At 49.6% G+C, this 26,783-nt stretch overlaps 1 long non-coding RNA gene and 1 other non-coding gene across 2 annotated transcripts; both read left to right on the top strand.

Moving 5' to 3' along the window:
- Positions 1-13,474: 13,474 nt before the first annotated feature.
- LOC147659197 (uncharacterized) lies at positions 13,475-17,017 on the top strand. Its single transcript, XR_015307296.1, has 4 exons — positions 13,475-13,596; positions 15,467-15,511; positions 15,593-15,657; positions 16,823-17,017. It is a non-coding gene; the product is annotated as an uncharacterized LOC147659197 (long non-coding RNA).
- Positions 16,160-16,290, top strand: LOC147659198 (small nucleolar RNA SNORA71). The gene has a single exon (XR_015307297.1). It is a non-coding gene; the product is annotated as a small nucleolar RNA SNORA71 (small nucleolar RNA).
- Positions 17,018-26,783: the final 9,766 nt, after the last annotated feature.

The following is a 26,783-nucleotide window of genomic DNA, read 5'->3' as shown; positions in this document are numbered from 1 at the left end:
ACATGAAGTTTGCACCTCTGTCAGAGACAACCTCCTTAGGGAAGCCCACTCTGGAGAACACTCCAACTAGGGCTCTTGCCACTACAGGTGGTGTAGTGGTCCTAAGTGGAATAGCTTCAGGATACCTGGTGGCATGATCCACTACCACCAGTATAAACTTGTGCCCTGATGCCGTCTGGGGTTCCATTGGACCAACAATGTCAATCCCCACTCTTTCAAAGGGCACCCCCACCACAGGCATTGGTATAAGGGGGGTCTTTGTGGTGCCACCTGGCTTACCACTGGCTTGGCAAGTGACACAGGAGCGACAAAACTCCCTGGTATCTCCATTCATGTGGGGCCAGTGAAAGTATGAGACAAGCCTGTCCCAAGTCTTTGTCTGGCCTAAGTGTCCTGCTAAGGGAATCTCATGGGCCAAGGTAAGAAGGAAACCTCTCTGAGACAAGGGGATAACCAGCCTCCTGGTTGCACCAGGCTTGGGGTCTCTTGCCTCAGTATACAGGAGTCCATCATCCCAGTATACCTTGTGGGTACCTGTGGCGTTCCAAGCAGCCTCAGCAGCAGCCTGCTGTCTGAGGGGTTCAAGGGAAGGGCAGTCTAACTGTTCCTTCCCCAGGTCTTCTCTTGAGGGTCCCCCTGAGCCCAGAAACTCAACTACTTGATCAAGTTCAAATTCTTTAGGCTCAGTTTCCCTCAGTTCCTGTAGGTCAGCCTCCTCTGAGACTTGATCCTCAACCTGGGGCAAGGGGGAAGGCAATGCCTTAACCCTACTGCTCTTCTTCTTGGAAGGTGTCTGGTCCATTGTTCCAGGATCCAGCACCTGTTCAGTGGGGCATTTCCTGACCTGTGACCTAGTCACAGCAAACACATGTGCTGGCAAGCCCAACATTTCCATGTGAGTCCTATGCTCCACTTCTGACCATTGTGATGACTCCAAATCATTGCCCAACAAACAATCCACTGGGAGGTCTGCACTAACTACAACCTTCTTTTGGCCAGTTACCCCTCCCCAGGAGAAAGCTACAATTGCCATACTGTGATTGGTAGTGACATTGCTTGCATTGGTCACCAGGAAATCTGTACCTGGCATGATCTGTCCAGGGTCCACAAAGTTAGGTGTCACCATTGTGACACTGGCACAAGTGTCCCTATAGGCCTGAGCCATTTTTCCATTAATGAAAGGTGTCTGTCTGTATTTGCCCAAAGTATTGGGACTGACATCAGGGGATATATCCACATCCCCTGTACAGACAAGGACAGCCTGAGTGAGTGTGCCAACTAAGTTGTCATACCCCTCAGAACCCAAGGTTAACCCAACTAATCCCTTGGGAGGTGCACTACCACTGCTGACTGTACTAGGGGGTGCAGGTGCCTTAGGGGCTGCAGTGGCAGGAGTTTGCCCTCCCTTCTTGGTGCATTCACTAAACCAGTGAGTTTTACTTTTACAGTATTGGCACCACCTTTTAGACTGGCCTTCTTGATTCTTCTTCTTCTGGGAAGCCTGACCCCCACCCTCTTTGGATTGTTGTGGACCTGTCGACGACTTCTGGTCATTTTGTTCACCTTTAGTATCTTTACCCTTCTGGTCAGCTTTCTTCTGACCACCCTGGTTCTGGCCCTGGTTCTGCTTAACTCTTGTTCTGACCCATCTGTCTGCCTTCTTTCCCAATTCTTGGGGAGAGGTCAGATCTGAGTCAACAAGATGCTGATGCAACAACTGGTTCTGACAATTGTTTAAAATCTGTTCCCTCATGATCAGATTATACAATCCTGTGTAATCAGTAACCTTACTGCCCAGCAACCAGCCCTCCAAAGCCTTAGTGGCACAATCTACAAAATCAGACCAATCCTGAGACTGAGTTTTCTGGGTATCCCTGAACAGCAGCCTGTACTGCTCAGTGGTTAGGCCGAACCCATCAATCAGTGTGTTCTTCAGGACCTGGTAATTGTTAGCATCCTCGACTCTAGTAGTGAGGAGCTTATCTCTACCTTTACCTTCAAAGGAGAGCCACAAGATAGCTGCCCACTGACTCTGGGGGATGCACTGTACAGTGCAGGCCCGCTCCAAAGCAGTTATCCATTTGTGGATATCCTCCCCTTGTTTAAAGGGGGGCACTATCTTACTCAGGTGTATAGTGTCTAAACTCCTGTCTTTTTCTCTTGGGAGAATGCTGCCACCAGTGGAATCTAGTCCACTTAACTTTTGCTCTCTAGCAAAGGCAAGCCTCTCTTTGGCCAGGGCAAGTTCTTCCCTTTCAATCCTCAGATTGACTTCCCTCATCTTTGCCTCATGCTCTCTCCTCTGAGGGGATGTCATCCTCTATGAGAAGAGGTCTGAGAGTCATTGGTTCGAATGGATCTGTTAGAGCCTCTGGATAGAGACCTATCTCGTCCATTCCCAATGTTAAGTCTGCCTGAGAGTGGCCCTGGGGGTCCCCAAAATCCATTCTCATGCCTACTTAAGTTGGTCCTAGAGAGTCTACTGACTTCTACCTGACCTTTGTCTGCCTCATCCTCTGATAACTCCTCTTCCTCCTCCTCCTCAGCATCATCTGCCTCCTGGAGGGGGTGGTCAGGGTTAGTAAAGGGTCCCTCTAAGGGGGGCAGATTCCCATCTGGATGAGAAGGATCTGTGTTAACAGCCCTCCTAGCATCATAAGTCTCTAAGAGACCAATCAGAAAGGGAATGGTAGGGTTAGAACCCTGTTTTAGCTTCCTGGATGTACAGATTTGTCTCATCTCCTGGAAGCTAAGAGCAGCATATCTGGAAGGGACCTGTGGAGGGTCCACAACCACAAGAGGGGTCTCTGAAGACTCTCCGTGGTTAGACATGCTTCTAGTGTGGTGTAAGTGATGCACCTACCTACACTATTTGTTTGCCTACTGATCCCTTGCTAAGAGTTGTAGTCAAGGTGTGCTAAGCCTTGTTGAACTACAACAGCTGGTTCAGTAGAACTCAGAGTATTCTAAGCTAAGTTATATGTACCTTAAATACTTATGTGATCTTTCACAATGATATTCTTAGGATACGTGTGGTAAAACAACAGCAAGCTCAAATCCCAACCGCTGCTCACCAATGTGAGAAGTTGGCCTGATATATAATGTTCACTATTCTAATGAGCACTTTGTATCAGTCCAAACAACCCTTATTGATGATTGGTTGTAAGTCAACCTTATAGACCAGCTATCCTAGTAGCATGGATACGAGCAGTCTTCGGGCTAAACTCTAGAGGGCGTGTTAAGCCAGCTGTTATACCATCACATATACCCCTTGAACACCAAGTGAAAGGACACCACACAAGTGTTATGAAAATAAACAGTGTATTTATTTAGATCACAACAGCCCTGTACTCTTTATGAGGACAGGGTACTAAGCACACAACAAAACTCTTACGAAAATACTTTAAGTTGCACAATTTACACAAATGCCCGAGGGGCACGAAAAACCATATACTATGAAAGTGGAATGCGAAATTACTAGCAGGTAAGTACTGGACTAATAGGCTTTGGAATCGCTAGGACTACGTTACTGAACCTTCAGATTACTAGTAGGAGGCCTAGGGGACTCGGGTGCAGAGGGTGCACTCTCACGCGGGATGCGGGACAAAGTCTATGGAGGCTAGTAAAAGCAAAAGTTAGTGTTCTCGGGCGAACCCGACTAGTTAGGCTAAAAACTAAAGTGGATCTGGACCCTGGATAGTGAGGCTATGCTGGGGCACCGAAATGCCGAAGTTACCTAGCCCAGGGGCTGCGGATGCATAGGTCTGGAAAGACGTCGGGAATCCTCGTTGCAGTCTATGGAGCCTGAAGAAAGAAGTTGCTGGCAGGCGACCAGTGTTGAAGTTCGAAGTGATCCAAGCCTGGATCGAAGATGGATGACACCTGAAAGCAGAGGGGACCAAGTTCTTAATTACTAGCCAGTGATTATGTGGGCACCAGGATGGCACCGGGCGAAGTCACCTCGACCAGGTGAGTGGGCGACGCTGGGCTCTGCAGTCTCACGGGCCAGGAGGCGGTGTCGGCGACCAGGATGGAGGTGCGAGCTGTCCCACGATGGTTGATGCTGTCGACGTCGCTGGACCCAGGATTGGGGCAACAAGTCTTGGCAAATTCAAGCCCACGCGGTGGACCTAAAATGGCGTCTGGAGTGGACCAGGGGGGTCCGGGGTACTCCTCTTTTGGAAGGGAGCAAGGGTCAGTCTGGAGCAACCAGACTAGCAGTGGTGATGTCGCTGGTCATCGTCGGGAAGGCCACAAGCCAGCGAGCTAGTAGCCAGACAACGCTGTGAGCAGCAAAAAGCAGAAGGGCCCCACACAGATCTCGTGGATGCTGGGAGGCTGGACTTCGGTGCTGGAGCTGCTCAGGGTCGGGGCTTCTCGGACCCTAAAGCACTCACCAGAGGATCCCTCGGCGGTTGTGCTGGGTAGAAGTCGTGCAGTTCTAATGATGGCCGGTCCCTCGAGGTCTCGTCGCACCTACGGTTCTCAGCTTAGCTGTAGAGGTAGGTAGAGGTCAGAGGTGCCAGGGAAGCCGGGTCTCGTCGTGCTGGTCGGTCGGATTCCGGAGGAAGGACGTGCAGCAAACCGCAGTGTTCTTAGATGGTGCCTGCGGGTGCAGGGTGACTACTCCTTAGCCACAAGGGAGAAATCTTGAGAAGAAGTCGAGAGTTCCTTTCGTAGAAAGTAGTTTCTTGATTCAAAGATGATCTAATTTGGAAGGGTCCCCGCTCCTGCCTTTATCCTAAAGAAAGGGGTGGGTACGCGACTAGGTCCTGCCCTAGGGGTGGGACCAGGAAGGGGGGCGGTTACACCCCTCTCCCATGCCGGACTTTCCCCAGGCCAGGGGCTGGTGTGCCCCTGGAACTGGTTCTAGCCGGCCTATGCATAGTGAGCACCGGGGTGCCACTTGCAGTCACCTTCCTGTAAAGCCCTGCCTACCCAGGATACACAAAACCCTGTCTGGGATGGTGCTAGCACCGCCCCTGACAGGAAACCCTTTGTCCAAGCTCCCCTTGCTGGAAGGACTCCCAGCTGCAGGGGGTCAGACTCGTGTCTGTGGTGGCAGCATCCATTTTGTGATGCTGAGGCTCGAGTTAACTTTAACCGGGGTTCACAGTTACATACATGTCATGTCCCTCTAGAAGGGTGGAATGCTAACCCCGTCGCCAGAATTGGCGAGGGGTTAGTATTCCAATTCGTATGACACCTTACTCAACATGTTTTGATAAAGCGATACCAGAGATAGCATTTAACCGTGAGGATTATAATGCACTTAAGAGTATTTGGTATGCGTTATCATGGAACAGCTATTAGGACTTGGTTCCGCAAGCTGCAAACGGGCTCAGCTCATGCCAGAGCACCATCTCACACGATTCCAAGCACTCTGCCTTCAGGATTGTAAAGGCCTGCCATAGGAGTGACTGATAGGAATCTGTGTGTCCATTTTTAGGGTTAGATATAGGTATACTATATCTAAAGCAAAGGGTGATTACACCACCTTGCCCCAGCTGTCGTGCAACCAGTTGTGTCAGATTTAGATGGCCATCCAGGGGTGGCATAATACATGCTTCAGCCCCTGGTAGGCCCTGGGTACACCTATGCCCTGAGTTACAGGGTCTGATAAGGTGGCCCAGTACCAATTGGATAATGCACCTAAGGTACACGTGTCAATTTAGTGAGAGAACAGCAAGGCTGTGGGTCTGATTAGCAGGCCCACAGCCAGAGAAGTCGTAAACCAGTGAAGCAAAAATCTGGGGTGATCATAGGATTGCAGACCCTACTCTCCTACATGTGGTGTCCTTTCACTTGGTGTTCAAGGGGTATATGTGATGGTATAACAGCTGGCTTAACACGCCCTCTAGAGTTTAGCCCGAAGACTGCTCGTATCCATGCTACTAGGATAGCTGGTCTATAAGGTTGACTTACAACCAATCATCAATAAGGGTTGTTTGGACTGATACAAAGTGCTCACTAGAATAGTGAACATTATATATCAGGCCAACTTCTCACACCCCGGGGCTCCCTCTCGTAATCGCGCCGCCGTCTTGGCTACTAATGCGCATGCGCGGCCGCCCGCGCATGCGCATTTCTCGCGAAGTAGGCAACACTACGCCCACTCTGTGGGCGTAGCGAAGTACTTAGCCCAGAGTTAGATTTTATCTTCCTATTTTCCCGCTCTGCGCCAATTTCTGTGACCGGTGTTCAGCATCGGATTGGTAACGAGGGCACTCGGGCAATACCCGAAGGGCCGTTGTCCTGTTCCTGCTGTGGGCTGCTTTTTTTAGCAGTCTGGGGGGCCGATTTATGCTGTTTCTGTATTGTTCAATGCTGCCAGTGGGTGCCTGAGGGGCCTTTCTGGAGGAAAAAAAAGCGCCATTACCTCCCTCTTACTAACGGCAGAGGTGTCACTCCAATTCTCTCGCTTGGCCGGCAAAATAATGTATGCATATTGAGCGGGGCAGGGGGCCCGAGCTAAAGTGGCCTCACTTTTTTTCAGGTGTTTCACCACTGTAAACTAATCCATGCATTTTTTTTAAACCCCCCCCCCCTTTTTTTTAAATAAAATTTTGCTGAAGGAGTGTTTTGCACGGAAATATGTAAATGTGGGCCACTTTTTATTTGCGTGCCCGGGCCGATTTTTAATCCCAATCCAACCCTGCCGGTGTTTGACCCCACAGGGGCGGGTTTGACCCTAGCGTGTGTGTGTCATGTGCATACCGGCAATACGCATATGTTGCTCCGTGTGAGCGTCACGTAATCAGATATTGTATACAGTGCTCGTTGTCAGGGAGACAGCCTGCCTCCTTATGTAGAACAAGTGTGCCTATTTAAATTCCCTGCTTTTGATTAAAGCAAGATTTTTAGTGTCTGTATGCCTCTAACTGCTTTTATTTCTGGTGATGGGCTGCTTGATAAACACATACTGTGTTTTTCATACGAGTAGCGTGGTAAGGTGCTGTTTGCATTGCTCGTTGCACATTGGCAAGAAGACAATGGGGCATATTTACAAGCCCCTATCGCCACAGGAATGCCACTTTTCATGACGTTCCTATAGCGATAGGGGGTTCACCTTATTTACAAGGCAGCGTTGAGCCACTTAATGTGGTTTACCGCTGCCTAGTAATTAATGCACCCTTTCACGCTATACTTATCTCGAAAGGGGTGGACAATTGGTGTTACGGTTCGCGTTCCGCTACAACACCCATTGATTTTGATGCTGCCCACTATTTACAAGGGTGGCATAAATTAGAGGCAGCACCAAAATGTATACCAGGGAAAACAGCAAACATAAACAATCATTCCCTCAAAGCAGGCACCCTTACACTAAGGTGCTAAACCTAAAAACCTTGGTCTAATCTCTGGTTCTCTCAAGATTGGACTATTGCAATTCTCTTCTTGTTGCCCCCCCACACGTCCCTCCTTTCCCCTCTCAAATCGGTTCTCCATTCAGAGGCTCGTTTTGTCTTTGGGACCAAAAGAAGTGACCACATCACACCCATTTTGTCTTCTCTTGGTTGGCTTCCCATTGAGGTAAGATCAATCTACCTGCCTGTATCACCCAAAAAGCCTTTGCACACTTCCTCACCTTGATTCTTGGTGAATAAACTTGAAATCTCTGGAGGCTCTAGACCTTCTGGTAATGAGGAAAATGTACTGCTTCAGCCCCCCACCTTCAAAAGGGAAAGATTGACGGCTCAATCCTTCTCAGGCAATGCGGTTAGAATCTGGAACTCGCGTCCTTCACTACTACGTACCACCACCTCTACCCAGACCTTCTGTAGTGAGCGCGCGAACGTGCACGTCACGTGGCTACGTGACGTGCGGTGACGTGGGGAAGCGGAGTGCGCAGCGAGGCATTAGCGCGTGAGCTGGCTGGAGAGAAGACGTGCGTAGCGCTCCTTGTAAGATACTACTTGAATAAACAGAGTAATCCTGAAGCTTGACTCCGAGAGTTATTGGGGGAAGGAAGTGCATCATTACAGTGGCGACGAGGGTGGGATCAGCAACCCACGACCCCCACGACGCGGACTACGTGAAGAACGGAGCGGAGTCGCGGAGCGGAGAGCAAGGAGGGCCCGAGGGAACGTGCAGTGACCACGCCCTGACCGGGCACCACAAGGAGCGCAAGGCAGTTGAACAGCACGTGGAACCGAACTCTGCAAGCGCGTGGCGAGCAACCTGTTGGGAACTGCATCGCAAGCCAAAGCAGGAAACCAGTCACGACCTAGGCCCGCAGGTACCGCGCTGGCTGCCCTACCTGAGCGGGAAGGGGCTGAAAGGAGCAGCCCTCCACTCTTACTCAGCGAGGAGGAACTAAACGGTGCGCCGGGGAGCCCGAGAAGCCTGGGAAGCGCGCCGCCCACATCCAAGGGCGAGAAGATGAGCGCACAAGCGGGGTTTGCGATAGCACCTGTCCAGTTTCTTCCCAGACCCGGGGAACCCCTTATGAAATGGGAGGACTGGAAGGAGTACATAGATAACTTCATAGAAGTACTGGAAGACGAGAGTGAGGAGAAATTCAAGCCACCGAGAAAGAAACGCATCCTACTGCTAAACCTGGGCCCGGAAGGCCTGAGGATCTACAAAAGCTTGGTCCCCAAGAAGAGGGAGACGGATGATGACGACGTGTACGCACACGCAATGGAAGACCTGGAGGAACACTTCAAACCATCGGTGTGTGTCTCAGTGGACCGGTTTAACTTCCAACAAAGGAAACAACGACCAGGAGAAACCGTGGAAGAATATGTGGCGGCGTTGAGGAAACTGGCGGCCTCATGCAAGTACGCCAACTGGGAAAGTGAATTCATAAAAGACCAAGTGGTGATGCACACCACGTGCACGAACGTACAGGACAAGCTATGGGCAGCGGGAGACACCTCACTCAAGGACGTACTGGTGATAGTCAAGAGAGCCGAACTGGCGCGAAGGTGTGCGGCGGCCACGAAGAAAGAGAGTGTCCCTAGCGGGGTGGTGAATAAGGTGGACAACGAAGAGCACCACAAGGAATATCAAGTGAGGAAACCACCAGAAAAAGGCCCGAGCAAAGGACAAGGCAACCCAGGCCCCTCCGGCAAACCGACCGGAAGTAACAAACGGTCTTGCTACAGATGCGGAAGTTGGGCGCACGAGGCGCACGACCGGAAGTGCCCCGCGCTTCGCGCCAAATGCCTGTTTTGTGGAATTGTCGGCCATTTTGAAAAAGTGTGCAGGAAGAAGGCTTCCAAAAACGCAGTGAAGTACGTCGACCAAGAAGCGGAAGAACCAGACGAGGTGGCCGAAGAAGAGGTGGTCACGGTCCTCTGCATCTACGACGAGATCTTGAGCGTGGATGACCGCACTCGAGGTAGTGACGGAAGAAGAACGATGAAACCGATAATGGACATGACGATAGGAGGCGTGGAGATCCAAGTAGTGGCAGACACAGGATCACCATACACCATAATCCCGAGAAGCGTATGGGAGGAGAAATTTGCCCCGCAACTGGGTCCGGAATTGGATAAGCTGGACATACGTCCCGTCACGTACAATGGAGACAGAATCCCCATGGCGGGATGCAGGAGGTTGAACTTTGAGTTCAAGGGCAGGTCGGCCAAGTGCAAGCTGTACGTCTCCGAGAAAGGCCCATCAGTCCTGGGGTGGCTCGACCAGGGTGACTTGGGAATCAAGTTGGATCCAGGGGGCAAGGTGCAAATACTGCTGACGGAGCAAGAGGAAGGGCTGGACACAGCCAGATGGAAGAAGGAATTCCCAACGGTCTTTGGGGGCACGGTAGGAAAGCTCGACAAGTTTGCGCACAAAATCATACTCAGAGAGGGCGCAGTACCGGTGGCCCACAAGGTGAGAAATATCCCGATGGCCGTGAGGGACGATGTAAAGGAGGAGCTACGTCAACTAGAGAAAAGAGGGATCATCGAGCCGATTACGTGCGCCGAATGGTTGGCGCCGTTGGTGGTTGTGAAGAAACCCAATGGGAAGGTCCGCCTATGCGTGGACCTGCGTGAATTGAACAAAAACATTGTGGTAGAGAAGTTCCCTCTTCCCCGGATAGAAGAAATGTTGGCCAGCACAAGGGGCGTTCAGTGGTACTCCACCATAGACTTAACGTCGGCTTACCACCAGATTGCATTACACCCGGAGAGCCGCAGATTGACCTCGTTCATAACCCCCTTCGGGTGCTATCAATTCCGCCGCATGCCGTTTGGGCTAGCCTCGGCGGCTGCGGTGTTTCAGAAACTCATGCACCAGTTGTTCAAGGACATTCAAGGGGTCCAATACTTCCAGGATGATATATTGGTGATGGGTCGCGACAGAGCCGACCATGACAAGAAATTGGAGGTGCTGTTGGGAATCCTGGAAAGGAAGGGCCTCACGGCAGAATGGGCTAAGTGCCGCATAGGAATGGAGAAGGTGACGTACTTGGGCCACGAGATAAGCGCACGAGGAGTAACCCCCAAAAGGTAAAATGTGAAAGCAATCTGCGACGCACCCCCCCCGGCCAGCAAGGAGGATGTCCGATCCTTCCTGGGAATGGCAGAATACTATGGGAAGTTCATAGAACATTTCGCCTCCAAGACCCACCATATGAGACTGCTGACCAGAGAGAACAGCGAATTCCGGTGGTCGGAAGAAACCCAGCAAGAATTCGAGAGGGTAAAAAGAGAGGTGGCAGGGGCTGTCCCACTACGAGGATTCGACCCCCAAGGAAATACATTACTGACAACGGATGCCAGCGAAAAAGGACTGGGAGCAGTCCTCATGCAAGACCGCGGCCAAGGGAGAGTGGAAACCATATGCTTTGCGTCCCGCACCCTGAACGACACTGAAAAAAAGTACAGCGTGATCGAAAAAGAAATGTTGGCGGTGGTATGGGCCATGTCACGGTTCAGGCAATTTCTGTGGGGCACCAGGTTCCGGTTGAGGACGGACCACAAGCCACTACTCAAGGTACTCACGTCCAGTGGGCATGCTGAAGCAACGCCTAGGATTTCAAAGATGTCACTCAAACTAATGGAGTTTCGATACGACGTGGAGCACATCCCAGGGAGTAGGAACAAAGTGGCTGATTATCTGAGCAGGGCGGCAGCAATGGAGCAGGGCACAGAACACAGTGAAGCGGCAGAAGAATGGGTCGCACTTACTGAAGACCAGGAAGCAATCATAAGCAAGCAGGAATGGAAACTAGCGTATGAAGAGGACCCCGACCTGGAAGAAGTGAAAGCCCATATAGTGAGGGGTTGGCCAGAAAAACACAAGTTAGGGCGAGGCCTCATTCCATATTTCGAAGTTAGAGAGGAACTATCAATCGATGACCAAGGTATTTTCGTATACAGAGGAGAGAGAGTCATACCTCCAGCAAGGATGATTCCCAGGCTACTGGACATGCTGCATGAAGGTCATCTGGGAGCAGGGAAGTTGAAACTAAGGGCCAAGCAGAATTATTGGTGGCCGGGAATGGACATAAGGGCGGAAAGACACGTGAGAGAATGCCTGAGGTGCCAGGGCGCGGATAAAACAGTCAAACCGTTGCGTCCCGCCCTAGGACGATTTGATCCCCCGAATAATCCATGGGAAGAACTGTCCATAGACATTTTAGGTCCAATATTAAATGCTCAGGGAATACAGAAGTACATCTGCGTAATGATAGACAGATATTCCAAATGGCCGGAATTGAGGATTGAAGAAACCATGGACACGGAGAGGATTGTGAGCTTCATGGCTGAAACTTTTGTGAGGGAAGGCATCCCAAAGTGTGTTCTCAGTGACAATGGGCCCCAATTCCGTTCTGAGAAATGGTCCCAGTTCCTGCAGAGAAATGGTATCACAGCAAAACACACATCCATATACCATCCGGCAGGAAATGGTCTGGTGGAACGCTTTAATAGAGTAGTGATGGGTTCGATACAGGCAGCGATCTCAGACAACAAGGACTGGGAGGCAGAGATCTGGCACATGGTATGGGCATACAGAATAACACCCACGAGCACTGGCTATAGTCCCTTCCAGATTCTCAGAGGCCGTGAGCCTTTCACCCAGGACAACAGAATATGGAAGGAAAGAGTCATCAAGAGTGAGTGGTCACCGGCGGTGGTGCAGGCCAATCTGGAGAGAGCCCAAGCGGTGTACACCAAACACTACGATGCACGGAGGAATGTGAAAGACACCGTCTTAGAAAAAGGTGAATGGGTGAGAGTAAGACTGGCCACATTACAGAAAAAGGGAGAAAGCAAGTACAGCAAGCCACTACAGGTAGTGGAAGTCAGAGGCAGAGCCGCTTTGTTGAGCGACGGCAATGTGTGGTCGCAGGACCGCATGGCTAGATGCAACAGAATACTCTGCTGGAGAGGCAACAGAAGTGATGGAGATGGTGAGAACAGCAGCGATGACCCCAATGAGTATGGGGGAGTGGATTTGGACATTGGTGAGACAAGGCAAGAGGACCAAGAAGCGAGTGGGGAGCAGATGAGTGCAGAGGATAGAAGCCGGAGTGAGCCTAGTGCGGCTGCGCTAGGAAGTGGTAACGATAATGCAGCGACAACTGCCACGTCCCCGGTAAGACTGACGAGAAGGGGCCGGGCGGTGGTTCAGCCTGCGAGGTTCAGAGACTATGACATAAGTCAGGACTTGTACATATAAGTGTTGGGAAAAAAGGGAGATATGTAGTGAGCGCGCGAACGTGCACGTCACGTGGCTACGTGACGTGCGGTGACGTGGGGAAGCGGAGTGCGCAGCGAGGCATTAGCGCGTGAGCTGGCTGGAGAGAAGACGTGCGTAGCGCTCCTTGTAAGATACTACTTGAATAAACAGAGTAATCCTGAAGCTTGACTCCGAGAGTTATTGGGGGAAGGAAGTGCATCATTACACCTTCAAAAGTGACCTCAAATTTCTTCTCTTCCAAAGACACTTTCAGAACTAATACACCCCTTTTCATGTCCCCAAGGAAGTTCTTTCAATATTATAAATTTATAATCTATAAATTGCCAGTTTGATCTTCAGCCAATGTGTTTTGTGTGTGACTGCCATCTATTGTTTTATTTCACTTTTTATTCTTTCTCATTTATATCTGTAACGTGTAAATATGAATATGCAATTTGTATACATATTTATATCTAACCACTAGTATATGTAGTAGACCGTTGTACTCACTACCATTCCTATGTGACTTTAGAGTTTATCTATTTGTATCTCTTCCTTGAGTGACTTTACAACTTGTACATTTGTAAAAATAAATACATGTTGTTGTATCTCTTATGTAACTCATGTAATCCAATGTCCTTACCTAACGCAACAGTTTTTTTTTATAAAGCGCTCTGACACCTACGCGTAATGTTCGCGCTATATAAAATCGCATTACATAAAATAAATAAATAGGTGCAAGAACGAGGAGGTCATTAACCCGAGCGGTCGAAGACTACAGCTCCCAGGTGCCCCTGCGCGCGACTGCGTCACAGCAGCACGTTCTCACGGTGATCCGAGCGTGCCGTCACCCAGAACGAGGCTCTCTTCCGGTGGCGGCGCTGCCATCTTTACCCAGAGTGCTGCGCGCGGCCTTTCTCTTCCGGTTCCTGAGCTCTGCCACAGCACAGACCGAGAGTGCCGGTGAGTGAGGCCCGGATCCGGTGCCATCGGCGCCGCGGGGTAGCGGAGGGGTGGGCCTCCGCCAGGGGGACACCTGCCGGGGAGTGTGGGTGACCCGGGCGCGGACGCCACTGTTCCGGGGCGGGGGTTAGACAGCAGCCCGAGGACCGGCAGGGATCGAGGAGCCGGGCCACGGGTGCACCGGGGACCGGGACAAGTTGAGCTCCTCCCTCCGCGGGTAGAAGACGGGTGTCACCCCAGGCATGTGCACTGGGCTCCACCTCTGCACCCCTCGCTGCACCTGACGGGTACGGCGGGACCGAAGGCTGTGGGCGGCTGAGGGTCCCCCTAGGAAAGGCTCCTCCCGCCAGCATGGCTGTGGCTGCAAGGATATGTACACGCAGGGGAGGGTGTACCGTGGGCTCTGCTCCCTCATGTCAAGGGGACTGATGTGTGTGTGTGTGTGTGCACCGTGGGCTCTGCTCCCCTCATGTCCAGGGGACTGATGTGTGTGTGCACCGTGGGCCCTGCTCCTCAATTGTCAGCCGCCGCTTGTGTGCACAGAGCGCATGTGTAGCCCCCATCACAGGGTGTTGGGAGTGGCAGATGAGCGGTGCCTGTGTCTAGGGCCCCTGTGCCAAAGGGACGAGTCTCGGCTTCTTGCATCGCTGTGCTAGCGGGAGCTCTTCCGGATCCAGAATGCCCAGACGGGAAGCCCTGCTTTGTGTTTCTTCGGAGCTGTCCTGGTGTCTGGTGGTCTGTTCACCAGAGGTGGTCACTTTCCTGGCCAAGTGGGTCTGGACTCATGGCCTTTAGTGCCTCATGGAGGGAGAGGCCTGGAGGAGAGCACACATAGGGTGCTTCACTGTTGGCTGCAGTTAAACTTCTTCAGTCCTTTAATAACACATGCAGCTGTCTGAGGATGGCCTGTGGGGGATCAATGTGGAACCAGGGGGACATGGCTCAGCAGGGGATTCCCGCCGTGCTGGTGGGTGAGGACCGCGGCTTGTATCTGGGTGTATGTCGGGGAGCCAGGCTCGGATCTGAGGTCGTTTGAATCTCTTGAAAGGCTCATGGCTTCAGCCTGCAGTTATCCAGTTCCTCCAGGCTGTGCTCTTTTGATAGCCGTTCTTTGGATAAGTGTCGAAAATCGTGCTTCTTTGCTCGCCTACCTGAACTCTAGGGTTCTGGCGCTTGCTTCCTCTAATTTTCAAAGCATTAATGGCGGAGGATCATTAGTTTTGAGTACTATAACAAGTTTGCTATACTAGAGTACCGGTAGTCATTGTATAAACCTCAACAAGACTGGTCTTGTCAGAATTCAAACCTATGCCTCGCAGATCTCACTAGGTGCTATCATTGACTCCCTAAGTCATGAGCCTTTCTGTCAGCATACTATTCGGAGTATGAGTCAGGACAGCTGCGTGACAAATGTCCTTTTAAGATAGGAGTGGTCTTCTTCTTTTATACCACATTTGTTGTGCCGTGTCATTTTCTGCATCTAGGGAGCGATACCCTTACAATGAAATTAAGAGCGAGGGAGAATTGATAGCTCTGCGCAGCACAGAAGAATAATACAATTGCCTAATTAACTGCATCCAGCCTTTCAATTTTTCTCAGACTTCAATTTTCATCTTAGTTTCCTGCAGCTTCTCTGTTTTGGGTTTAGTTCTGGGTGGCATGAGCACTGTTCGGGTTAGCTCCAGGTCATAGGGTATGACGCCTTAGGTGCCAAGCCAGAGGCTACCAATGTCAAGAAGGGGAAGCTAGAGACTTATGGTAAAGGACAGAGAAAACCTAACTATGTGCATGCAAACTACATAGCTTGCATGATTGGTTATTGTGAATCTTACATTGGAATTGTTTTATTTATTGAAATATTTGTCTACAGGTGCAATCATGGCCAAGTCCAAGAACCATACAACTCATAACCAATGTAAGTCGCTCCCATTTATACTTTGAAACAGTACATTTTAGGCTGTCCTTCCCCTCATTGACCCTTTGTTTCTTTTGACAGCCCGCAAATGGCACAGAAATGGCATCAAGAAGCCCAGATCTCAGCGATATGAATCTCTCAAAGGAGTAAGTAATAGTTTGCTCTTATTAGGCCTACATTTTGGTCTGCCTCTTTAACCATTCTCTCTAACCATCCTCTGTCATTGGTTTGAGGCTTGTCAATCAAATCTTGGCTCAAAAGTGTGCCACATATTTTAGCAGCCATTGTTTAGTTTCTTTTGATTAAGGAAAATTATTCAACTATGTTGCTTCCAAACTTACATGGTGGCCATCTTGTAATCCTTTTTTTAAAGCTTAAAAAAGCAGTAGACGGTGGCCTCCACACAAGCAAATGTTGCCATCCAGGTGAAAATATTAGCAAAGCCAGTAGATTTCACAGGAGAAGTCTATTGCCTTTGCCAATACTTAATCTTTTACTGTGGTGACACCACTTAGGCTCATATGTCAGATCTGAACAAATCTGTAATTGCAGGGGTTGTCCTGAGCGTAAAACACAAACTGCTTAAAATTGGCAAGCACAGTCAACTCTTCTAAATCATGATTTTCCTCTACATTTTAATAAAAAATGTCCTGCATTCGAAAGTGATTTCAGCATATATCGTTGCTGGGTCATTGATACTGCAGGGAGAGCAACCCAAAAATCTTTCCCGTGTTTGTTGGAATAGCCGTATTTCCATCAGACCTCGTAATTTTTGGACACTTCTATACTTGTACTCTGGTACGTGGTTTAATGTATTTGTTTCAGTGGCACATTTATGTGAGCGACAGTTGTGAAAGTTTGTATTTTGTTTGCATGTCATGTTTGCCTTTTTACTACCTCAAGTCCCGGCTGTAGAACAGACCAGTAGTGACCAGAGGAAGCCCGGGCTGTCTGTTGCCTGTGGTTAATGAGGATTCAGTTGTTTTTAAAGCACTGTGGATGGTCTTCAAACTGTTTGTTCTCAAAGCTTTTTATCCCAAAAGCCATTGTATTTTCCCTCCCCGTGGCTGCTATACTTTAAACCAAGCCATGTTGACAAACAGAAATAATTCTGCGTTTTAGGGGCTTAATGTTGAACCTACTCTAGCTCCCTGGTAGTATCTGAACGTCTGCTCTGGCTCGTCTAAACTGCCAGTTTTTCTGTCTCTGATGTGCCTTTAGTCTTGCTCAACAGGACACTGCGCTGTAACCTTTCTGACACTATAGACCTCGGCCATATGATTATCCTTAACATTTGACTTGTTTTTCCAGGTGGATCCCAAATTTATGCGGAACATGCGTTTTGCCAAGAAGCACAACAAGAAGGGAATGAAGAAAATGCAAGCAAACGCCGCCTTGCAGTCCAAAAAATAGACCTACAAAAGAACGGACTGATGTTCTGTTACAGCACCAAGAGAGTAAACTGTATTGAGCATTTTGTAAAATAAAATCTGTTCTGCGGGAGAAGACCCTTGGTCCTCTTGATTCCGAAAACGATGAGTCCCTGCTAAGACTGTTGCCATGAAGAAACTGCTAATCTCCTGGGAGTTTAGTCTTGGCCAGGGGTCATTGGCTGATCACATTTGGGGGCGGGGGGGGGGCATTGGACTGTTGCCATGAAACTTCTAATCTCCTGGGAGTTTGGTCTTGGCCAGGGGGCATTGGCTGATCACATTTGCGGGCGGGGGGCATTGACCATCAGCTTCTTTATTTTGGAATTTCCCAGACTGCATCAATGGAGCCTGGACCAGTATGCAGGTGACAACTTAAACCATAAGAAATGACATGCATTTGAATCTTGTGCGTTGCGATTGCTAATGCTTACCCTTTTTCTTCACCAGCCGCATGGCTTGATCAGGGGCATGAACTGGGCAAGGTCCGGGCAGCAGATTCCGGGATAAGGCAAGGGTGCAGCATTTTCAGTGTCCCTGTGGCTGAACTGCTAGTGGAGGTTTCTGTGGTGGGGTGATGGGGGTCTGTCCGGGGAGGTCCTGGATGAGTCTGGTTGTTCTCTATGGACTAGAGCATGGGTACTTACAAACTTTTTCTCTGGGCCGAATTTACAGTGTCGTTTGTGGGCGAGGGCCGCACCGGTGGAGGCGGGGTCAGTGGCGGAGGGGGAAGGGGCTAGAAAGAAAAAAACTGACCATGAAGTTGAACACCGGCCCCTGCAGCTGAATCGTTCATCCACTGAGCCAACAGACCAGCATACACACACATCTTTCTCTATCTCCCTCCTATCTCTCTCTCGCTACCTCCTTTCCTCGGTCTGTCTCACCTCTCTTTCTCTGTCTCCTTCCCTCTCTCCGTCTCCCTCTATCTGTGTCCCTCTGTCTGTCTCCATCCCTCCCCCTGTCTGTCTCCATCCCTCCCCCGGTCTGTCTCCCACCCTATCTAGCTCCGCATGTCTGTCTTTACCTGTCTCACCACACCCGGCTCTCACTCCCTGCTCTGCCCTCCCACCTCCCTCACCCGGCTCTCACTACCTGCTGCCCTCCCACCTCCCTCACCCGGCTCTCACTCCCTGCCCTCCCTCACCCGGCTCTCACTCCCTTCTCTGCCCTCCCTCATCTGGCTCTCACTCACTGCTGCCCTCCCACCTCACTGGGCTCTCACTCACTGCTGCCCTCCCACCTCACTGGGCTCTCACTCACTGCTGACCTCCCACACCTGGGCTCTCACTCCATGCTCTGCCCTCACTCTCTACTCTGCCCTCCCACCTCACCGGGCTCTCACTCCATGCTCTGCCCTCACTCTCTACTCTGCCCTCCCACCTCACCGGGCTCTCACTCCCTGCTGCCCTCCCACCTCCCTCATCCGGGCTCTGACTCCCTGCTGCCCTCGCCCTGTCTCTCACTCCCTGCTCTGCCCTCCCACCTCACCAGCTCTCAGTTCCTGCTGTCCTCCCCACTCTCCCCTGTGTCACAGTCTGGGCTGACATAGCCTCCTGGGCACCCCAGTACTTCACAGGTCTTTAAACGACCATTTGTTTGTTAATGAGGCTTTCTTCATCTCTTAGCGCCCCTGCAGGTCCACTCTTGACTGTGACTGGAATTGCCCGGCCCCCACAGAGCAGTGTCTCTGATTACACACTGCTGCTCCCCGAGGTGTTTGCTGAAGTTTTTTAAAAAAACACACAGTTGCGATGTCTCAAGCTCCGCGGGCCGCCACTGACCGCTTGCCGGGCCGCTGCTGGCCGTACTTTGAGTACCCCTGGACTAGAGGCTTTTGAAGAGCTGGGTGATTTCGGCATTGCCATATTCGAGGCGGCTGGAAGCCTGGGCCTGCACGATTGTCTTTCTGATGTTGAACATCCATCTGAACATTATGCAGAGCATGCAAAGAGTGTGGAAGCAAGAGGAGGTGACCGCATTGACTTGTTTCATGGTCAGTTGGCTGTCTAGGATGCTGACTAAGTTGTGTGCGTGGTCGGTCTACATGGGTGTTGGTCTGAGTTCCACTGGCCAAGGGTTATGCTCCCATGCGGAGGTGTTCTTCCCGAAGATTAGTGCTTATGCTGTGCCAGAATTGAGTTTGAGTCCGCTTTCCCTCATCCATTTGGCTACGTCGGTCATGGAATTGTGGATGTTGATATTAGTAGCAATTACTCTGGTTACATAATCGTTGATAAAAATACAAAGACAACATAAAAAAATGTAAGCCAACAATGTATAGTAAAATATGTGAACGCAACATTCTGAGGTAGATGGGGAGGGAGATACAGGGTGGGGAGAGTAGAGGCCTAGTTTCCCCCCAAGGTAGAGATGCACAGGTTATGTGGGGTAGGGGGCGGGGATACCAGTGGCCTAGTCCTAATGAGAGGAATTTATTGGACTGAAATATATTCCCTTTTTGTCCGTAAGAGGGATGCGGATGGGTTGCATCTCATCGCCTTGGGCAGAGTTCCAACTGTTGGTCCATTCCAGAGAAAGAACAGGTGTAGGTTTTCATTTTCTTGAATTTGTGGCATGAGAAGTAGGGAACTCGTGCTTTTGAGGATCTATTTCCTCAAATTAGGGTCCGTTTCTAGGAGGGGGTGTTGTGGTGCAGCGCTTTGTGGCATGCAGACAATTTTGAAATGCATCCTGATCTCGCATGGGAGCCAATTTATTGCACGAAAGTCTAGGCTATGTAATCACTTTTTTTTTTAACCCGTTTTGAGGGTAGCCTTTAGAGATGCAAGTGAGGGTTTCCAGAGGCCCACAAAGGTAGTGTTACCATAGTCAAACTTTGAGAGCACACGCCGTTGTGAGGTCAGCTGTGGGGAGAGAAGTTCTTAGTTTCCTACGGATATGTAACTGATGGTTAGCTCCTCTAATTATGGCGCTGTGTTTTTGCAATGAGGCCTGCCTTTGTTCGCGTTTTTGTTAGGGTGACATTGACGGTGTGGATGTCCTTGGTGGTTATTTTCATGTAGTCCTTGTCGGCATAAATATGATTGGAGAAGTGGGAGAGTGAAGATTTTAGTAAGGGGCTCCAAATAGAGGTTGAACAGTGTCGTGGAGAGGATGGATCCTCGGGGGACACCAAGCTATAGCGGAAACTGATCGGAAAGGGTGTGCTTGATTAGGAAGCGCTGCAATCTATTGTGTTACAAGGGGAACCATTTTAGCGTGGTGCTGGAGAGGCCCATCCTGTGTTCTAGAAGGTCAAATAGGGTAGGATGGTTGATAATGTCTAAGGCTGCAGACATTTTGGTAGTGAGCGCAGGGCATCACCGACAATTTGGACCATGGCAGTGTCAGTGCTATGGCTCAGACCGAAGCCAGATTGACAGTGGTCAGTGTAGGAATTGGTCAATGTGATTGTGGAGCTGCAAATATACATATTTCTCTAGGAGTTTGGCCAGAGGCGGGATGGTGGAGATGAGATGGGGGCGCTAGGGGTAACTTGACCAATTCTGAGGCAGTCTGGTGGAGAGCCGTGTGAGAGGCTTTGATTATCCTTGTCCATAGTGCGAGTGGGAGGTGTAGGGGATCAGTGAAGTGGTTTCAAAATTTCAAGGTCAAAAGACTGAGTGCCAGTCTCATCGAGGGTTAGGAAGCTGGACCAGGAGGTGATATTTTGGCGCTGATCTATATGGGCAAGCTTCATTATCCCTTGTGAAGGGGGGGGGGTGCGGAAGTAGATGGGGAGCGATCTGGATGTCTTTGGTGATTTGGAATGTTTTCTCAGTGGAAAAAGGAGACTAGGGTTTCAGGTGCAGGATTGTTGGTGGAAGTGGGGTCACTCCTGCAAGAGGAGTGTTTTCTGAATTTCAAACCGTTTCCTGGGCCTAGTCGAGGTAATGTCCAGTTGGTATTGAAAGAAGGCTGCTTTGGAGTTCCTAGTGTGCCTGTTGTTGTAGGCGCTGTGCCATTGATGTGGGAGTAACAGATTGATCAAGGAGGGCATGTGTCTCCACGCTCTTTCAACAAGTCTGAGGTGCCACTGTTCTTCGTTGAACCAAGGATTGAATAGTTTGGACGCGATTCTTTTTAATTGCTTTGGGACCATAGTGTCCATGATTTTGGACCTGGGATTGGAAGTGTGATCCGTGAGGTCCTGGGCCTTGGGTCGTGGTGGGAGGCTGGAGCAGGATCTCGTTACTGATGAGCGAGTCCATATTTCTGGTGTCAAATCCGGTGTTTGGCTTTCTTTGGTTGGCCTTCGGAGGGGATTTCTGCTATGTTTCGTGAGGTGACGCAGTAGTGGTCGGTCCAGTCGCATGGAAGAATGGAATCGCCATGTACAGTGTTCTTTAGCAATGATACAGTTACAGGTGACTCCATTATGTGTCGGGCTATTGCAGGCTTGAACGAGGTTGGGGTAATGGAGGAAGGATTGTAGATGTATTGAGACTCCCCACGTTATCACTTAAATATCCGCTTTAAATATATTTTGGAAATTCAGCATTTTTCTCCAAACGTCAGCTTCTGAGTTCTGTCTTGAATGTGTAGTTCTGACATACATACCAGATAACACCAATAACATCGAATGCATGCCACAAAGTTAGGATGACTAACAGAGTACTGTACACGCTTCCGAACTTGTACTAGAACATATACGTAGAACACACATTCCGTAAAATCTATTCCAATGAAAGAATGTACACTGCTACATGATGCCTATAGGAGAGCTCCTTACTGGTAGCTTGAGAACTAGCAGCAGCTTACCCGCTAGTAGTCGTTGGTGAATCCCGGTGTAGCTCATGCTGCCGGGTTCACAGTATCTGGAAGGGGTCGGGCTGACTCAGATCGGTTCAGTGCACTGGCGAGGGTAGTGGGCACGCGTTAAGCAACAGGATTGTGGATTTCTACTTGGATTTGCTGCATGGAGCAGCAGGTAGATAGTAACCGAGTTTGGGACAAGTGAGGGCAGGCTCTAGGCGTGAAATGACTGAGGTGGCGGAAGGGATGCAGCATTCGGGCAAGTAGTGATTGGGGAGACGGGTGTGGTGGCAAGCGGGTCGGAGGCGAATGACTAAGATGGGGTTTTGATGCCATAGGGCAGGATTGTGGCGCTGTGGACGTCCGGCGGGTGGCACTAGAGGAAGAGGAATGATGGCTAAAGGTCAGATTTGGAACAAGTGAGGTGTGGCAGAACTTTCAAGCAGGTGGTGTCTGGGGTATGGGCAGTGAAGGCGGCCAGGTGGGCTAGGGCAGGGTGCGATCCGGTGTGTAGAGGGCATGCCTGGTGGCAAAGGTAGGAAGGTGGGGCAGGTTAAGCATGAGGCTGTGGGCTGAGTGCGCAGTGGCAAGGTGTGGCACGGGTTGCAGATGTATGGAGTTGGCATCTCGAGGAGGGAGCTTGGGATTTGGTTGCTTCTACTCCGGCGACCGGTCGTCCGAAAGAATGCTCTGGTTAAGTTTAAGAGATTACGTGATGGTTGACAACTGCAGGGGTCTGGTGTGGGCCGGGAGAGTAATGCTTGTGTGCCTTCCCATTCTGTCACTTTACCAATCCTGGTCGGCATGCTACAGACTGTCACGCGCATTTCTGCACCATCCTAACCCCGTCGCCCTCCCCCAGTCCTGGGCATGCTTCATTTCCCTGTCCAGCTCGCAACCCCGGCCAAGCTCTCAGCCCCGCCACAACCCCGGACACACTCCCCATCCAAGTGTTTGGATGAAGCGCAGGCTGTGCCACCCTCCTGTACCTGCCACCTTCTCCAGCTCTGACTTCCCAGTGCTGCCACATTCTCAGCCTTGGTCACGTTCAGTTCTTTCACCCTCGCTGTCCCTTCCAGCCCCCTCTTTCCTGTCACTCATAGTCCGCCTCACATTCCCAAATCCTACCATCTTTCCAGTCCCTCTTACACTCCAAGGTCCCGGGTACCCTTCCTTACACTTGCAGCCTCCGTTTCCTGGCATTCCTTTCCATCACCTGTCTTGTTCCTTGTCCCAGTCACAGACCCTGCTACACTCCCTGACTCCCTCCCTCATCTCTACTCTACTCTAGAAACAGCCTCCATCGCGGTCACCCTTCCAGTCCCAATTACACTTGTATTTCCAGTCACCCTCCCTGACTGTCACTATTAAACAGTCACAATCCCAGTTCTCATCACCCTGTACGCCGGTCTCACTTCATTCCAGGCTGCACTGTCTCCCTCCTCATTCTTGTCACATTCGGCCTCGGGCACCCTGCCCGCCCATGTCACGCTTTCTCTAACACTGCCACTTGTGCCACAATGCAGATCACACTGCCAGTACCTGCCACTCTGCCACTGCATGCCAACCTCTCCCTGACACTCCCAATACCCACCTCACTGCCTGCCACCCGATCTACCTACCACTCTGCCACTGCATGCCAACCTCCTCATGCCACTGCCATCCATGTCACACTACCAATACCTACTACACTGCCTGCCAACTTCCCAATGCTGTGGGTGATGGGGCTGGTGTAGGATTGTTTGCACAGGTACAGAGGGTACGCGGATAGCGATGACTTTCAGCATAAGCAGATTAATTGCCCCAGCCGTGGATTTGTTTTATTCCTGCACTTGGTTTCTTACTGACATTTTAGCGTCTGGCGGGTGACGGTATCTGCGAGACGCGCTATTGATTATGCTTATGCGCCTGCCCTGTAGTAGCATCGCAGCACATCCTGATATTTACTTTGAATAACTTCTACCAAGTGGTACTTTTTTATTCACCGTTAAAAGGATATAAGTGGAGTCTGAATCGGCAAAAGTTGAAGTCTGTAACGTTCAGGGGATGATTTATGCACCGTGGTATATATATCAGGTTAAAGGGTGATGTATGTTAGGGAAGCATAGTGCTACTTTGTCCCATATGGGAGCACTGGGTGACTTAATGTTCTGTTGAACTCAATTATTTGCAGCAGAGGGCACATGATGCATGGTGTGTGAGCAGGAGGAGATGCATGTGAGATGTGATTATCCCATGATAGGTGAGCAGCAAACCCAGTCCTGATTTTCATTACACCCGGTTAGTATTATATGGCCTTTGTTGTTTATCACAGCATACCAAACTCTGCCCATTTGAGACTGTTATCCACGAAGTTTTCAATTTTTAGTATGCACAAAATTAAGTGCATTTATAACTGCACTCCTGTATGTAATGGTGGTATTTATTTATTGAAGACTACAATTATATTTGTACCCAATATAGTATGGATGTCCTACTTGTTTGTATGGCTAGTTTGCTTTTAATGTTCCATTTTATAAATGCAAACCCTTTTCCATCTTCAATCGCTCCGCTATCCTTCTGAGTCCAAATAACTGACTAATTTATCCACCACTCAAATTGCTTTCATATTTCACTATACTAATTCAACACTAATCCTTTATGGATTTCGGAGTAGCATGCATGAAAACACTGCTCTACGTAATGTCAAACCTGCCTTCTTAATGCGAGTTAACACCTCATTCAACATGCATTTGTGTTCCTCCTCACTCTTTCCATGCACCAGAATGTCGTCCTGGAACACATTGCTGATACCAAACAAAATCCCAATCATCAACCGCTGGAACACACTGGCAGCAGAACATAGCCCAAAGGGGAGTCTACAAAACTGGAAGGCACCCTCCAAAGTAAGGAAAGATGTGTACTTTGACTGTAGGTGGCGCTTTACCTGATGGTAGGCACTCCTAAGATCTACCTTGGAGAACCCCCCCCCCCCCCCCCCCCCCCCCTGACAACATCAAAATAAGTTCATTAATGTTTGGTAGGGGAAATAATTGTCCAGGACAACATTTTTTTTTATGCTACAAAGGTCCACACAAAGGGGTGTGAACCATCAGGTTTTCGCATGATAACCAGTGGAGACAACCACTCAGCCTCGACTGTCTATTACACCAGCAGCCAAGTATTGCTGGATCACCTTTTTGACCTCTGCCCTTGCAGCCATGGGAATTCGCCGTGCTTGGTATTTGATGGGGACAGCCCCATCTTTTTTTCATGTTTATAGTTCTGGAACTCCCACCAATCTGTCCTCAAAACCTAACTGTGATGAGATAGCAATACTTCAAGGTCTGATGTTTCTACCCCATGACTTGACTGTCAGCTCTGGGGTTAACAGTGATGCACAAGTCGAATTAGCGTCACCAACCTAGTATTGGAGGGCCATCAGGTGCCACATAAATATTCCATTGAGTCTGACAAACTCTTAATTTAATATTTGCTTTCACGAATTCTAGGACCCCAATGTCAGAACCATGATAACCTTTAAGTATAATGTCAGAGGTCACTAAAACACCACCAGGCCATGTGGTATCAAATAATACTTAAAGTATTATTGTATAGAGCGAACCACTGTTCACCATAAGGGACACAGTTTCATCATTGACCTCAGAATCCGCTCTAGGACGAGATAGTCTGCTCTTGATCGTGGCTGTCAAGCTCATCATCTTGAACCATTAAAATTTTGTAATCCGATTGCTTATCTTCAAGAAAAGCTACTGTCTTTTCTCCCACCTTGCACATACTTGCTAAGTGTCTCCTTTTCCCACACTTCCGACAGTATTTGCCCACAGCAACACATTTTTTCGAGTCTGCTAGGTGGTAATTACTTCCGCATCTAAAGCAAACCCGAGAAGACTTCCCATTCATAGTAGAGGGATATTTGCAACCAACACTTTGTGTAGAACTACCAGCAGTCCATTGTGGTTCACCTCTTACAGCATTGACTCGATCACAATCTTCAACCAATGCTGTAGATTCAGAAGCTTTGTTCTCAGAGTTGGAAATTCTCATTTCTCTCATGCATTTTTCGGACTCCTCTACGACCTCCGCAAGAGCTGCAGCCTCCTTCAAGATGGGATTACTGGCTGCCCACAACCTCTTGAATCTCTTTACTGTTGCATTGGATAATTAATTGGTTCCTAATCATCTCCTCCATCATCAACCCACATTGACACATGGCAGAGAATTCTCTCAGCCGAGCCACAAAATCTTCAATTGTTTCTGTGGAACGTTGGGGCTGAGTATAACATTGATGGAGTTGCATTACCACGTTCACTGGTTTGCAGTCGTATGGCCTCCTTGTACACATCGGCAATAGCATTTCCTTGAGCATCACGAGCTGGAGGTAAATACTTTAAAACACGTTGCCCTTCCTTACCCAGAGATCCAACCAATAGCGCCTTTTTCCTTAACATACGAAATCTAGCACCATCCAGTGCCGATATGTAAATCTCGAAATAATCCATCCAATCAATAGATGGTTCGCCTGGTAGCATCAAAAAAGGCGGTGGCGTGACCATTGCAGTTGTGACATCCATAGAACAATTTGAATATAAACCAAATAGAGCAAAACCACTAACTAAATAAAAGAAACTGGTTGTAGTACTCAATCTAACCACCAGATGCCAGTCTTGAACAATGAATTCGTTTCTTGTCCAATGCAGAAATTATGGACAGCTAAACAGCCAATGAGAAGAGAGCTGTTTATCCAATGGTGGAGCTTGATACAGATTGGGCTCTAGTGACACCTAACTAGTTTCTAGACCACTGGTCGATGAGGAGACTCTTCACAATACCGCAGATGCTCTTCACCTGACCTCTCCCATCAGGCGTGATCCGGTGCCCGCTCTGATACCCCCGGGTCTAGCCAGCGCTATATAAAACTCTTCAAATAAATACAGACCAGAACTCTATATCCGCAGGAAGTCTATGTATCCTCGTGGCTGGGGTCTCACACCACACACAATTCTTCATCAGTAAAGTTTCATCCCACCCTCGTTGCCAAAAATGTTGCAAATAAATGAAGCTTCCCCGTTGTATGATAATCA

Source organism: Lissotriton vulgaris, unplaced genomic scaffold, assembly GCF_964263255.1.
Source record: "Lissotriton vulgaris unplaced genomic scaffold, aLisVul1.2 SCAFFOLD_1503, whole genome shotgun sequence".
NCBI classification, from domain to species: domain Eukaryota; kingdom Metazoa; phylum Chordata; class Amphibia; order Caudata; family Salamandridae; genus Lissotriton; species Lissotriton vulgaris.
This window is presented reverse-complemented; position numbering and strand designations above follow the sequence as displayed.